Source organism: Ananas comosus, linkage group 5, assembly GCF_001540865.1.
Source record: "Ananas comosus cultivar F153 linkage group 5, ASM154086v1, whole genome shotgun sequence".
NCBI lineage: Eukaryota > Viridiplantae > Streptophyta > Magnoliopsida > Poales > Bromeliaceae > Ananas > Ananas comosus.
In genome coordinates, this window is record NC_033625.1 from 10397188 (window position 1) to 10411118 (window position 13931).

Below are 13931 nucleotides of genomic sequence, written 5' to 3' on the forward strand. Positions count from 1 at the left end.
AAGATGAAACTCATGAACTTTAATCATAAAATTTAGCAGGATTCATCTAAATTTTAGTTCACTATTTTGTTACAAGAGATCTGCAATTGGTTTTGGGGTTTTATTGTAGATCTAACCTGCAAGTTTTCATCAAATTATTGATGATCTAAATGGCAACCTGAGAGGGGATGGGAGAGGTTGTGAATGGGTTTTTAAAATGAAAATGCAAAAAAGTCAAATCAACAAATTCACAATAAAATAAAATGAGAAGAGTTAGAGAAAATCAAACTCAAAAAAGCACTCGGTCGATTTGTTTTCAGGTTCGGCCCTTTGCCTATATCCCCGCCAACTTCTAGACACGAGAACGTTGGAATTCCCAACAGATGATGCTCTTGCGGATAAGCACCAAGTCTTTACACCAAAAGACTCTTCTTCTTACAATATTATTACAAGCCTCTTTCTCTCTTTTACAAAATATATCTCACTGTAAAGATCACTCAAGTTTAGAGAGAGAATTGAGAGCTAAGAGTATTGAATACTAGCAATTACAAGCTCAAGTATCTATGTTTGAAACACCAAAATCCTCTATTTATAGGCAAAATAAAAAAGTAGCCATTTCAGTAATTATGTACTTTCGGGCGGCCTAACCAGTTTTCAATCATCATTTTCTACAATGATACAGTGTCAACATTCAGAAACTATTCATCAGAGTATTTTTGAATGCCTATAACAGATTTCGGGCGCCCAAATCTGGCCACCAACTTTCACCTGCTTTGTACAATGAAAAATAATATTCAATCTTCTGAAATCTATGTTTCCGAAATAGCTTTCGAGTTCAATTTTCTGAAATCCATGTTCCCAAAATAGCTTTTGAGTGCCCGATACTGTTGAATCATGATTTCGATTTTGAATAGAGAATTGAAACATACAAACATGTTCAAATTCAAATTTCAGCACTTTCGGACGCCCGGAACCACTTCCGGGTGCCTGGAACCACTTCGGGGCATGCTTACGAGCCCAATTCCAAGAGTCTGAAATTCTTATACCTATCCGAACGTCCGAAAGAAGATTCAGGTGCCCAAAAACAATTTCAAGTGCACTTTTGCACTTTCCGGATGCCCAAAAGCACGAGTCCAAAGCCAAAACACTTCCGGACTCTTCTTTTGGGCACCCAGTCCGGAGTCCGAAATCTTTAATTTGCTAAATTTGACTTTAAACAAATTTGGACGCCTTTGGATTTTGATAAATAGAGTTTTGGCATTCATTTTTAACACATATTAAGTCATGTCCTACTTTTGGTCCATAACTGCTTTAAGTATTCAATTTTAGCTCAATAATCTCAACTCAAACCAAAAGTGAACTTAAGTTATATTTAAGCTCTAAAAGAAGAGAAAGTCTTTTTGACATTGGAAACATAGATAGCTTCAAATCATAAAGCTCTTTTCCTTACAATTTGCACTCCTTTGAGTCCTTTCAAAATTGGAAGAACTAAATACAAAACTCACGAAAAAATGTTAGTTCAAATTTCACTATTATTTGCAATCATCAAAATTTAATTATAGATTGATTCCAGCCAACGATCTCCTCCTTTTAGATGATAACAAGTAATGTGATATAATAAAATAATTGAGCAAATAGTGAATAAAATTGCATAGAAGGGAAAGGGAAAAAAAAAAAAGCGTTATAAAAAAAAAAGGCTCCCCCTAAGATTATGCATGGTTTCAACAACTTATCAAATTCATCATCAATTTTAAATTCAAAGCCTACATGATATCAAAATAATAATCACATTAATTTTTAAAGCATGCATGAAAGAACAACCAAGCAAAGTTAAGTATATATCACATATTAATTATCAAACATTTCAAGCAATTCAAGCATAATTAAGCATATATCACATATTATCAAATATATCAAGCAATTCATGATAGAATTACTATGTATGTAAAATACGAAGCAAATTAAATACATACCAAAATTCAGGATCAAAATAAAATAAGATAACTCGCAGAGCGCCATCGAAAAAAAAATCCTGATCAATCTGCGAAAGCGTGAAGTCCGGCTATGATCTGAAAGTCACGAATCCAATTTGGGTGATTTAGTTTCTCCTCCTATCTCAGGCACTTTATTGTATGGTGTGGAACTGATGATAGTCCTTCATCAGAATGCATATGAGAAGGTGACAAAACCAATACCCCTTTATATAGAGTTCCAAATCGACTTCCCATCAAAGTCTGATTAGAATTCTATTTAAATTTAAAATAAATAGGATAGGGATAAAATATATCAAGTAGTTATATATCAGTTAGAATTGACCTTTATCTATAGCAAATCTTAATTTAAATATAATTAATTGGGCCACAATATTTGGAAATCCTAATAATTCAAGCATATATCACATATTTTACTTCCCCTTTGTTATCATAAAAAGAAGGCCAATTTGCATAAAAAATCTACTTATTTTGGGCTTTTGCAAAACCGGGCCACCTTTTTCGTTTTTGCAGATTCGGTCCGCTTTTTCTGCCGCCTGACCAAAATGCCCCTCCTATACAATAGCCTCCCGCGCGTATTTCTTGACAGACGTACACTACCCTACTACCCTGCCGTACGGTCTGGCGCGCATTAAATGACCGCTTATTTCTCGGAACCCGGACAACATCCGCCCCCGCTATTCGCCGGCCCCGCTGTTTCCTGTTCTGCTTAAGACTTTACGAAATTTTCGAACGCTATTGACAAATAGTGCGCGCTCCGCAACAGGGATAATAGTGCAATGCGAAGACTGCGAAATGAGAAATGGTGCAACCAACCTCTATAACAGTGCATCCTAGCCTCGTTCCAGTGCAACCAAACCATAATCAGTCAAAATTTACTTTCTCCATTTCTTAATATAATCTGAACTTAAAAGTGCAAATGAACGGCGTCCCCTCCAAATGCAGGCGAAGCGTTGGCGGCGCAGGACGGTCGCTACCGGGTAGGACGGTCGGCGATGTGCGACAAAAGAGTCGGCAGGCCAGGAAGCTCTGCGGCGGGGCTGGACGGTCGCCGGCGGGGTTCGGAGTTCGAAAGGGGCGACATAATGGCTAAACGATTGTGTAAAGTTTTCCTATAAAAGATCACGCGTCCTTTTGCTTGTTAAATAAGTTCACAGTTAAGCGCGAATAATAGTGCAAGGCAGTGTTAACTACAAAACAATATTTTTCAAAAGAGTGCAAAGAAGCTCGTAAGAGTGCAATACGGGGAAATAACAGTCTAATGGATTTTATCTACGAGTGCAACGAAACTTGTAAAAGTGCAATACGGTAGTAATACCAGTGCAACTCAGATGAAATGAGTTCAAGATTCTCCGCTAAAGCGTGTAACAGTACGATATGTAGTACAAACTTTTCACAGATTTGGTGTTAACATGAACATAATAGTGCAAAAATGATCTAAATTTATATTATACCATGATGTAAACAATGCATCCGTAGCTGGTAAATAGTGTAACATATTCCTAAGCAGTACATTAATTTGTGAACAAGAATTACATTTTCTTTAAAGCTGAGTACACGATTTTATAGAAGTTTGCAAAATACAAAAAGGATTTGAATACAATGCAAATTTCTATTACATCGACTATAACAAATTGAACATAATATAAAATATTTAACAGAAATATGTAATCATCGAAGCTTGTCTGCAATTCCACGCGCACATAGCCTAAAGTAACAGGTATAGGCCAGGGGAGACTTCCGCAGGAGACTGCGAGGAGGAGATTGCGAGGAGGAGACTGCGAGGAGGAGACTGCCGAAGGAGACTGCGTCGAAGAGGAGGGTCGTTCGGAAGGGTAGATCCAGCAACGAGGCGTTAAGATTGATTTGCACTATCTGGAGTGCTTTAATTGCCTCAAGCCCTTTGGAGCTCCGCTCTACTATGAAACAGACAGTTCAATCAGCAAACATAAGAATCCATCAATAACAATAAAGATCTGCAAGAATTTAAGAACCTGTATGAGAAGAGGGCCAATGGGCTCGTGGCAAATAAAGCACTCCAGATAGTGCGAATCAATCTTAATCCCTCATTGCTGGATGGTACCCTTCCGAGCGAGCCGCCTACTCCACGAACTCTGCTTCGGCTCACTTCGGAGCGACCAGCCTACTCCTCGAACTCTGCTTCGGCCATCTATCGTCGTTGCCTAAACGTCATGAACGAACTGTAGCCGGGTACCAGTCGTTGTGGCGCCTACCCTGCCGTACGGTCTGGCGCGCATTACATGACCCGTTTCCGCCTTACGCAATCTCGCTCATTTCTCTGAACCCGGACCACATCCGGCCCGGGTATTCGCCGGCCCCGCTGTTTCCTGTTCGGCGTCCCCTCCAAATGCAGGCCAAGCGTCGGCGGCGCAGGACAGTCGCTACCGGGTAGGACGGTCGGCGATGTGCGACAAAAGAGTCGGCAGGCCAGGAAGCTCTGCGGCGGGGCTGGACGGTCGCCGGCGGGGTTCGGAGTTCGAGAGGCGCGACATAACGGCTAAACGATTGTGTAAAGTTTTCCTATAAAAGATCACGCTTCCTTTTAACTGTTAAATAAGTTCACAGTTAAGCGCGAATAATAGTGCAAGGCAGTGTTAATTACAGAACAATATTTTTCAAAAGAGTGCAAAGAAGCTCGTAAGAGTGCAATACGGAAAAATAACAGTCTAATGGATTTTATCTACGAGTGCAACGAAACTTGTAAGAGTGCAATACGGTAGTAATACCAGTGCAACTCAGATGAAATGAGTTCAAGATTCTCCGCTAAAGCGTGTAACAGTACGATATGTAGTACAAACTTTTCACAGATTTGGTGTTAACATGAACATAATAGTGCAAAAATGATCTAAATTTATATTATACCATGATGTAAACAATGCATCCGTAGCTGGTAAATAGTGTAACATATTCCTAAGCAGTACATTAATTTGTGAACAAGAATTACATTTTCTTTAAAGCTGAGTACACGATTTTATAGAAGTTTGCAAAATACAAAAAGGATTTGAATACAATGCAAAATTCTATTACATCGACTATAACAAATTGAACATAATATAAAATATTTAACAGAAATATGTAATCATCGAAGCTTGTCTGCAATTCCACGCGCACATAGCCTAAAGTAACAGGTATAGGCCAGGGGAGACTTCCGCAGGAGACTGCGAGGAGGAGATTGCGAGGAGGAGACTGCGAGGAGGAGACTGCCGAAGGAGACTGCGTCGAAGAAGAGGGTCGTTCGGAAGGGTAGATCCAGCAACGAGGCGTTAAGATTGATTTGCACTATCTGGAGTGCTTTAATTGCCTCAAGCCCTTTGGAGCTCCGCTCTACCATGAAACAGACAGTTCAATCAGCAAACATAAGAATCCATCAATAACAATAAAGATCTGCAAGAATTTAAGAACCTGTATGAGAAGAGGGCCAATGGGCTCGTGGCAAATAAAGCACTCCAGATAGTGCGAATCAATCTTAATCCCTCATTGCTGGATGGTACCCTTCCGAGCGAGCCGCCTACTCCACGAACTCTGCTTCGGCTCACTTCGGAGCGACCAGCCTACTCCTCGAACTCTGCTTCGGCCATCTATCGTCGTTGCCTAAACGTCATGAACGAACTGTAGCCGGGTACCAGTCGTTGTGGCGCCTACCCTGCCGTACGGTCTGGCGCGCATTACATGACCCGTTTCCGCCTTACGCAATCTCGCTCATTTCTCTGAACCCGGACCACATCCGGCCCGGGTATTCGCCGGCCCCGCTGTTTCCTGTTCGGCGTCCCCTCCAAATGCAGGCCAAGCGTCGGCGGCGCAGGACAGTCGCTACCGGGTAGGACGGTCGGCGATGTGCGACAAAAGAGTCGGCAGGCCAGGAAGCTCTGCGGCGGGGCTGGACGGTCGCCGGCGGGGTTCGGAGTTCGAGAGGCGCGACATAACGGCTAAACGATTGTGTAAAGTTTTCCTATAAAAGATCACGCTTCCTTTTAACTGTTAAATAAGTTCACAGTTAAGCGCGAATAATAGTGCAAGGCACTGTTAATTACAGAACAATATTTTTCAAAATAGTGCAAAGAAGCTCGTAAGAGTGCAATACGGGGAAATAACAGTCTAATGGATTTTATCTACGAATGCAACGAAACTTGTAAGAGTGCAATACGGTAGTAATACCAGTGCAATTTTTTGGAACAGACTCGTACTAAGCTTTTAAGAGTGCAATACGGTAGTATTCCTCAGCGTATTCCTCAACGGATGTTACCATGCCGTACTGTCTGGCGCTCATTAAATGCGTCGCGTCCGCTGTACGCAACCCAACCTCCCTCGATCATTACTCGGAACTCGGACCACATCCGCCCCAGCTATTCGCGGGCCCCGCTGTTTCCTGTTCGCCTTTAAGACTTTACGAAATTTTCGAAAGCTATTGACAAATAGTGCGCGCCCCGATAATAGTGCAACGCGAAGAGCTACCAAAGGATAAATGGTGCAATAGACGTCTATAACAGTGCATCCGTAGCTTCGTTCCAGTGCAACCAAACAATAACAGTCAAAATTTACTTATTTTATTTCATATTGTAATCTTAAGCTAACAGTGCAAATGAAAGGACATGGGGGCCGTCGATAATATAGGGGCGGAATGGGAGGAGGCTCCACGACCTCTTTATCGCCGCCGCCGCCGCCGCCGCCGCCAGACCAACTATTCAAAAGCCGTGTCGAATTAGCCTCCGTGCGCCAGAGATAATAGTGCAACGAGAATGTTCTACTGCAGTAGAAATGGTGCAATGACCGCTATAACAGTGTATCCGTAAGTCGTTTCAGTGCAACATCAGTTAACCAGTAAAAGTTTTGGGATCCTCGTTACACTATTTACTAAATATGTTGAACTGTTATCCTCTATTTTATACTATTACAAAATTTTACTTAATCAAATTATCACTATTAACATCAGCCTTGAACTATTACAATAAGACATATGGATTTAACGATGTTTCCTGCGGTGCGGCCGCGGATGTCGTCGCGGGCGGCTGGTTTGCTCTAGCCACAGGAGGGTTCTTGCATGACCTTTTGTTGTGCCCCCATCTCTGGGAATTCCGGTAGCGTTTCTTTATTAAGCCGTTAGCAATAGACTCTCGCCGCGAAACCTTTCTTCTTCCCGGTTGTATGCGGACGTTTGGCGGCCGCGGACGAACAACGTTACTTGGTATTGCAGGCCATTGCTCTTTGCCTGTCGTGGGGGGGACGCAATCGTTGTAGGTTGCGCGATAAGTCGAGGTCATAAACCAGTCCTCGACAAAATCGGACGAATCCCGTAGCCTAAATGAAATTGCTGCCATGGCGTGATTGCATGGAATGCCGTCAATGTCCCATCACTTGCAGGAACATGTCTTTTTGGAAAGATCCACAACATCCGTACGGTCGGCTGCAATTACCTGGAAAACAACAAGCCAGTCCAAAGGGTGGGACAAATAGTGTAATGACTACAAGTAACCGATTGATAATTAGTGTAATATACAGACTAAATGGTGCAAAATAAACGATATTACCTGAAAGAGGACATCGGTCGAAGGATTCAGCGTGTAAAAGCGGGACGTTTCCCTCGAGCTCCCTAATATCTTTTCTGCGTAGGGTGTTACTACACTGGTAATATTCTCCCCATTATTTTTCCTCCGGTAAAAATAACAAACTGTTTTCTTTCGTGTTTCCTCGACAAGGTAGGTAATTGGAAGGCCCTTTAAATGTCGAATTACACTATTTATCGTCTCGGCACAGTTGGAAGTGAGCATTGAATAACGCCTTCCCAAGAAGCAATGGGTAGCCCACCTATGCCGAGGAAGCTTGACCACATACTTGTACTGTTCGGGGTTCAACTCCTTCATCTTCTCCATGTGTTCGTTGAACTTCGCTACAGTGTATGCACGAGCCGCAGCCCAAAATCTTCTCCAGGCAGGTGTATTCTTTGGCGCGTGCGGGAGATTGGTAGACAGATGGTAAATGCAATAACCATGAGCTGCATCCGGAAAAACATCGGATACAGCATCAATCAATCCTTTTTGGCGGTCGGAAACAATAGTAAGTAGAGTATTTGCTCTGCTGGAGTCGCGATCACCGACGACGCCATCCCGTAACTGTTCCAGAAACCATTGCCAGGAATACCGATTTTCACCTTCAACAACTGCCCACGCCAATGGCAATATGCAGTTATTCCCATCAATACATGACGCCGTCAGCAGACAACCTCTAAACTTACCAGTTAGGAAGGTTCCTGGAAGAATAAGAAACCGTGTATATTAATGTGTAATCGTGCAAAATATTGCATTACCTTCATGAATATAATATATAATAGTGCAATATAGTAAAATAATCATGTGACAGTGGCGTAATTGTGCAATAACGTACCATCCAGACCAATAAGCGGCCTGCAGTGCTTCCTGAATGCTCGAATCGCTGCACTGAATGCCCAGAAAAAACGGTGAAAATGACCCTCGTCCTGGTAAAGTAATCGGAGACATCTTTCCGCATCTCCACTCTTCAACTCTTGTATGTACGAGGGAAGTAGAGCGAACGAGCCCTCGAAATCGCCGCGCACCTCTTGAATGACCAATTCTCTGGCCCGGTAGGCTTTCCAGTATGAAATTTTTACGCAGTGCTGCCGAAGAATCTCGGTCTGAATCATTTTCGGCGTGTATTTCTCGTTTGCCACCACCTGCTCCCTAACAAATGATGCAATAAAAGCCGCATCGCAATTCCTGTGGCCCAATCCCCCTATTGCCCTACTACAAGTGTGTTGGGAATCAAATTTCTTCACCCACCATTGAGCAATTCCTGGTACTTGACGCGCCTTTATTCTCCAAGGACAATCTGAGACACGGCATCGTGCGGTTATCTTATGGTCGTTGCATTTCGTGGGTGCGTACTCAAAACCTCTTTTCATTGCGTATGCTTTCAGAGCACGTTTGAAGTCGCCTTGCGTCTTGTAGAGCTGGCCCTCGTGGACATCGTCCGCATCTGCGACGTCAACAACTGCATCCATCGTAGAGCTGTTTACAATGAGGTCTTCTTCAAGCTCGTCGTCGCGAAATTGCTCAGCAGTATGTCCCACTGTATCACCTTGCCTCAACGGGGGGACATCCATGGCGCTGTATGTCCGATGAGCTGCGTTGGGATAAGTCGAGACGATGCGGATGCTAACGTCGGAATCTGACTCGTCTTTCAGATCAGTGATAATAAAACCGTCGTCAGTGTCTTCCGATTCTGGATCGTCAATGAGAATAGGATGAGAAGATCTGCAGCACAAGTGAAAGCAAGGAGTGTATTGTAAATATTAAATAGTACAAGAACCCTTAAGTGTAAATTTCATACGATGCAAGAGGTCTAAGTAATGATGCAAAATACAGCATAAAAATAATCAAAATGAAAAAATATGTAATAGTGCAACCGTATAATATATATTGCTTACACTTGAAAGCGGTAGAATATAATGGTGCAAAAGTGCGTTGAGAGTAGTGCAACCTCTTAAAATAAAGAGGTTACAAGTGCAATAAGGCTCGGTAATTGTGCAAAAGAAATAATAGTGTAACTTACGAGCCAACTATTTCAAAAATTGTCTGCTGAGGAGTAGATGCATTCCCGGAACGCCTGTTAATCAGCAGATCCAGCTGTTCGTCTGTAAGCACTTCGTCTATATCATCGGGATCACAAGTAGCAAACTTTCTCTCGACTAAGTTACTCACAGCATATAGCTCCATCAGATACGCGTGGGCTTTATAGAGTCTCCGCATGTTTCCGACATCGTCGTCGTCAACAATGTCGATGAGTTTGCTTAGATTCCCACTATAGCAAAGTTTAATTTCGATATTGTAGGAATCCTGTGAAGTATTAATGTACTTGCAGAACATTGCTTGCAGGGATTTAAAATTATCGCCTTGCCTGATGAAATTGAGCCGGCTGGATCCTCCTACATAATTGACAAAGCCTCTTTCCTCCTTAAAACACCCATTAAAATTGAAGTGCACTGGAATTTCATCAGTGTTATCCATGACTTGTAAGAATTGGATATAGGAAATTAGCTATTAGTTATCCAAAAACACTCTTTATATAATATCATCCAGTTAACGCAATGAGTTGTTAAGTTGTGCATGGGGCGGGAAATAGTACTTGACACAGCGGAATCAATAGATTTTAGATTTTATTCCCTTCAGTCCTTGAGACAAGTCCAAGTTGCACTTCCAAATAATATAAATAAAAAAATAAAAAACCTAACAGCAAACACAGGCTCTGGCGAATAGAATATCTACGCCCTAAACCCACCTTTCCCGCGCTTGCTGCATTAATGGCTCTTTAATGGTTTGCATTTAATGCTCTGTCATAAAACGGCGCTGTTGCGTATAGCGCATGGGCCTCATATAATTACAGGATTATAAGGGAATTTCGCCTCGGGAAGGTAAGCAAGTTTCGCTGTTTGGTAATGGAAATAAAATAGTGTAACAGATGTAAACAGATCACCATTTTAGCAAGGAATTGCACTATTATATCTATTACATTACACTGTTATAATACAAGATGAATTTTTTTACACCACTTGTACAATAAAATGCACCATTATGTACATTACATTGCACTGTTACACAGATTGTAAACACCCTAGACAAACCCTCCGGGGCATTAAATGCGGCCCATGCGCTTCACGCAACATGGCTCTTTTTCGAAACTCGGACAACATCCGTTCCGCTATTTGCAAGCCCAGCTGTTTGCTGTTCGGCTTTAATAATTTAAATATGTGAACCTAAAACATGACTGAAATAATAGTGCAACGAGAAGGAGCAATGATAGGTTAAATGATGTAACAGCCCTTCTGAGCGTGCATCACTACACTCGTTCCAGTGCAAACACCTTGAAGCAAGGAGGGATAATAGTTCAACATTCTTGTAAATAGTGTAACGAAGAATATTACAAGTAAAATTCTATTAATTTCTTTATAACAAAGGTAATGAGAATTACATATGTACACCAATTCGTCTTAGTGTGAAAAAAATGACAGTACAAATGAAAGAACTGTAACTCGAATCAGCCTCGAATTATTACGAGTAAAAAAGACGCAAGAATTCTGCTGCTATCTCGCCGCGTCTCCTCGTCATATCCTTCTGGGAGAAGTCCAAGTTCCACCCCTTCTGCAAGTATTCCTCGTATGCTAACAGGAAGATTGCGCAGTCACTGGACTGATCTTGAATCGGGATGTCTTCCATATTGATCTTCTCCCAGTCGACGGGACGGGTACTGCGGCGCCCAAACAAATCGGAAAATTTTTGTTGCAAATAATTTCCTATGAACTTACACTGCATAGAAATCATTGCACTAATTAGAAATATAATGGGGTAATGCTGGTATGATTTCAAAGTATTATGAAACACTTACTGCTTTTTCAAACCCCACGTTGTTGTCTGCCACCACGAATGACGCACCTCGTACGGTCGATGGAATTTTCGGGGCCGTGGGGTAGTATTCATGATTCAAATGAGTATTTATATGTATGTGTGGGTATCAGGTATTGCGAGTCCATGGCTTCCAATAGATGCAAGCATCTATTGTTAATTACCCCCTATAGATTGGGGTACCTTCGATTAGGAGACCTTTATAGATGGGATGAGATGAATCACGTCTCGGATTATTGAATCCTAAGTATATGTATTAGGATTCAGTTGGATTTGAGGTTGATTAGGCCCTAAGTATATGTGTTAAGACCTGATCGATATTAAACTCTATGTATTAGAGTCTAATTGGTTCATGAGATATGGGTATGAGTTTATGGGATTTGGGTATTGGTTCATGGGATATGGGTATTAGGTTGGATGTATGGTTCATGGGATTTGGTCCATAAACTTGGTTTTGGCTCATGGGATTTGGTCCATGAGGTTTGGTTTTGGTTCATGGGATTTGGTCCATGAACTTGGTTTTGGCTTCATGGGATTTGGTCCATGAGGTTTGGTTTTGGTTTATGGGATTTGGTCCATGAACTTGGTTTTGGTTTATGGGATTTGGTCCATGAACTTGGTTTTGGCTTATGGGATTTGGTCCATGAGTGTCACGCCCCGGGACGGGCGGAGGCCCTCCCGGTGACGTGCCCAGACCCGCCATATGTCTACATGTATAAGGTGTCTACAAGAAAAGCGGAAGTAAAAGCAAGAGATGGAACGAATAGGAGAAGTGAAATAACAAGCAACTAACGATATCAGAGCGAGTAAAGTTCTAACATCTATACTAATAGTAATAGAACAACTAAAATATAAAAGTAAACATAAGTTATACAGTATCAGCCTCTAATACAAAAATGGTGGTCTCTAGTACACCGGTAAAACTCTCAACCTCTCCAAAAAGTACAACGAGAGGTAGACCACCTAGCAAATCGTCCTCGAAGGAAGCTAGCTCGAAGCAACTCCCTTCCCGCGGTCCCTGGCCTCACCCTGAGTGGAAGGCTCTGAAAAACATCGAGAAAAGAGGGCGTGAGAACTATGATTTATAGTTCCCAGTGGGCAATTACTGACCTCAGCTCAGTGCACCACTAGGCCCCAAAGAAAAGGGTAAGTCTAACAATAAGAGTAATGAGTAAATTGCATACTAGAAAGCATAATAATTAGGATGCTAAGCTACAACTTGCAATTAAACATGGCATTCCTAATGCGACTTTATCTTGTCATTGATATATATATATATTCACAAGTAATATCATGCTTTACTTAATACAGATATGAAAGTAATACTTGGTCATGACTACAATGCATATAAGGATGCAATAAACAACATCTCCTAGCATACTACATGTATGTATGAATACCCAAATGTCCACAACTATGCTAGAAGTAAGTCCAAGTAATCCTACTACTACTCTCTGACTAGTAGTGTTCATAATAAACTCAACACCGTGTCGATTTCCATTTCCAATTAAGGACCTACCAAAGATAGTCCAGCTTGTGCCGCCTAAGTGCCTGTGGTAGCCCGACATTCCTACTCTTGGAATGTGTCTGTCCCACTCGACCCCGTAGGCTTCTCAATACCGCACGAGGCGAACATAGGTTCGCATAAGGCTAACTCCGGAGTGCCGGCTGTAGGGAGCGACCCTCACAAGCAATGTGCGAATGCACAAATGGCAACAACCAAGGTCAAACAGTCCAGTATCTACTTCGGCTCGCACATGGCAAGGCACTAGCATCCCAAGGATCTAGCAAACTGTCTCAAAGTGAACGTCCCAACACTCACTTGCTTAGCTGCGCGTCTTAATGAAACTTAACATCACACTGTCAACTCGACCTCTTGTTCTACTGTTTCATTTTAAACATTAATAACTAAGACTATATATGCCCTGCGGCCCAATGCCTGCTTTAGACATTGTGCCCAATCCGCAAATAGCCAGTTCTCACCCTCTCTAGCTTCTAAACAATTCCAATGTCCCCATTGGCATCATAGCTTAAATTGCCAAGAGAGCAAGATCCGTTTTCATAATAGATCCATGGTTCCCAACATAAAACAAATGCCTAAGTCTCACAATACAACTGCACTTACCACATAGGGTAAAATTCAAATGTGGAAAAGCTCGAAATAACACAACACACTCGACACCTCGCAATTTGGCAAGGTCCCAGTGCGTACAATGAGCGTTTGGTTTTGGTTCATGATTTGGTCCCCATGAGATTGAATTTTGGTTTCATGAGATTATGTCCATGAGGTTTGTTTTGGCTCCATGGCATTTGGTCCATGAACTTGGTTTTGGCTCATGGGATCTGGTCCATGAAGGTTTGGTTTAGGTTCATGGAATTTGGCTCCATGAACTTGGTATGGTTCATGTATTTTGGTCCATCGAACATGATTTCTGAGCTCATGGATTGTCCATGACGTTTGGTTTGTGTTAATGGATTTGTCATGAACCAGTTTGTCCATGGATTTGTCCATGAACTTGGTTTGGCTCAA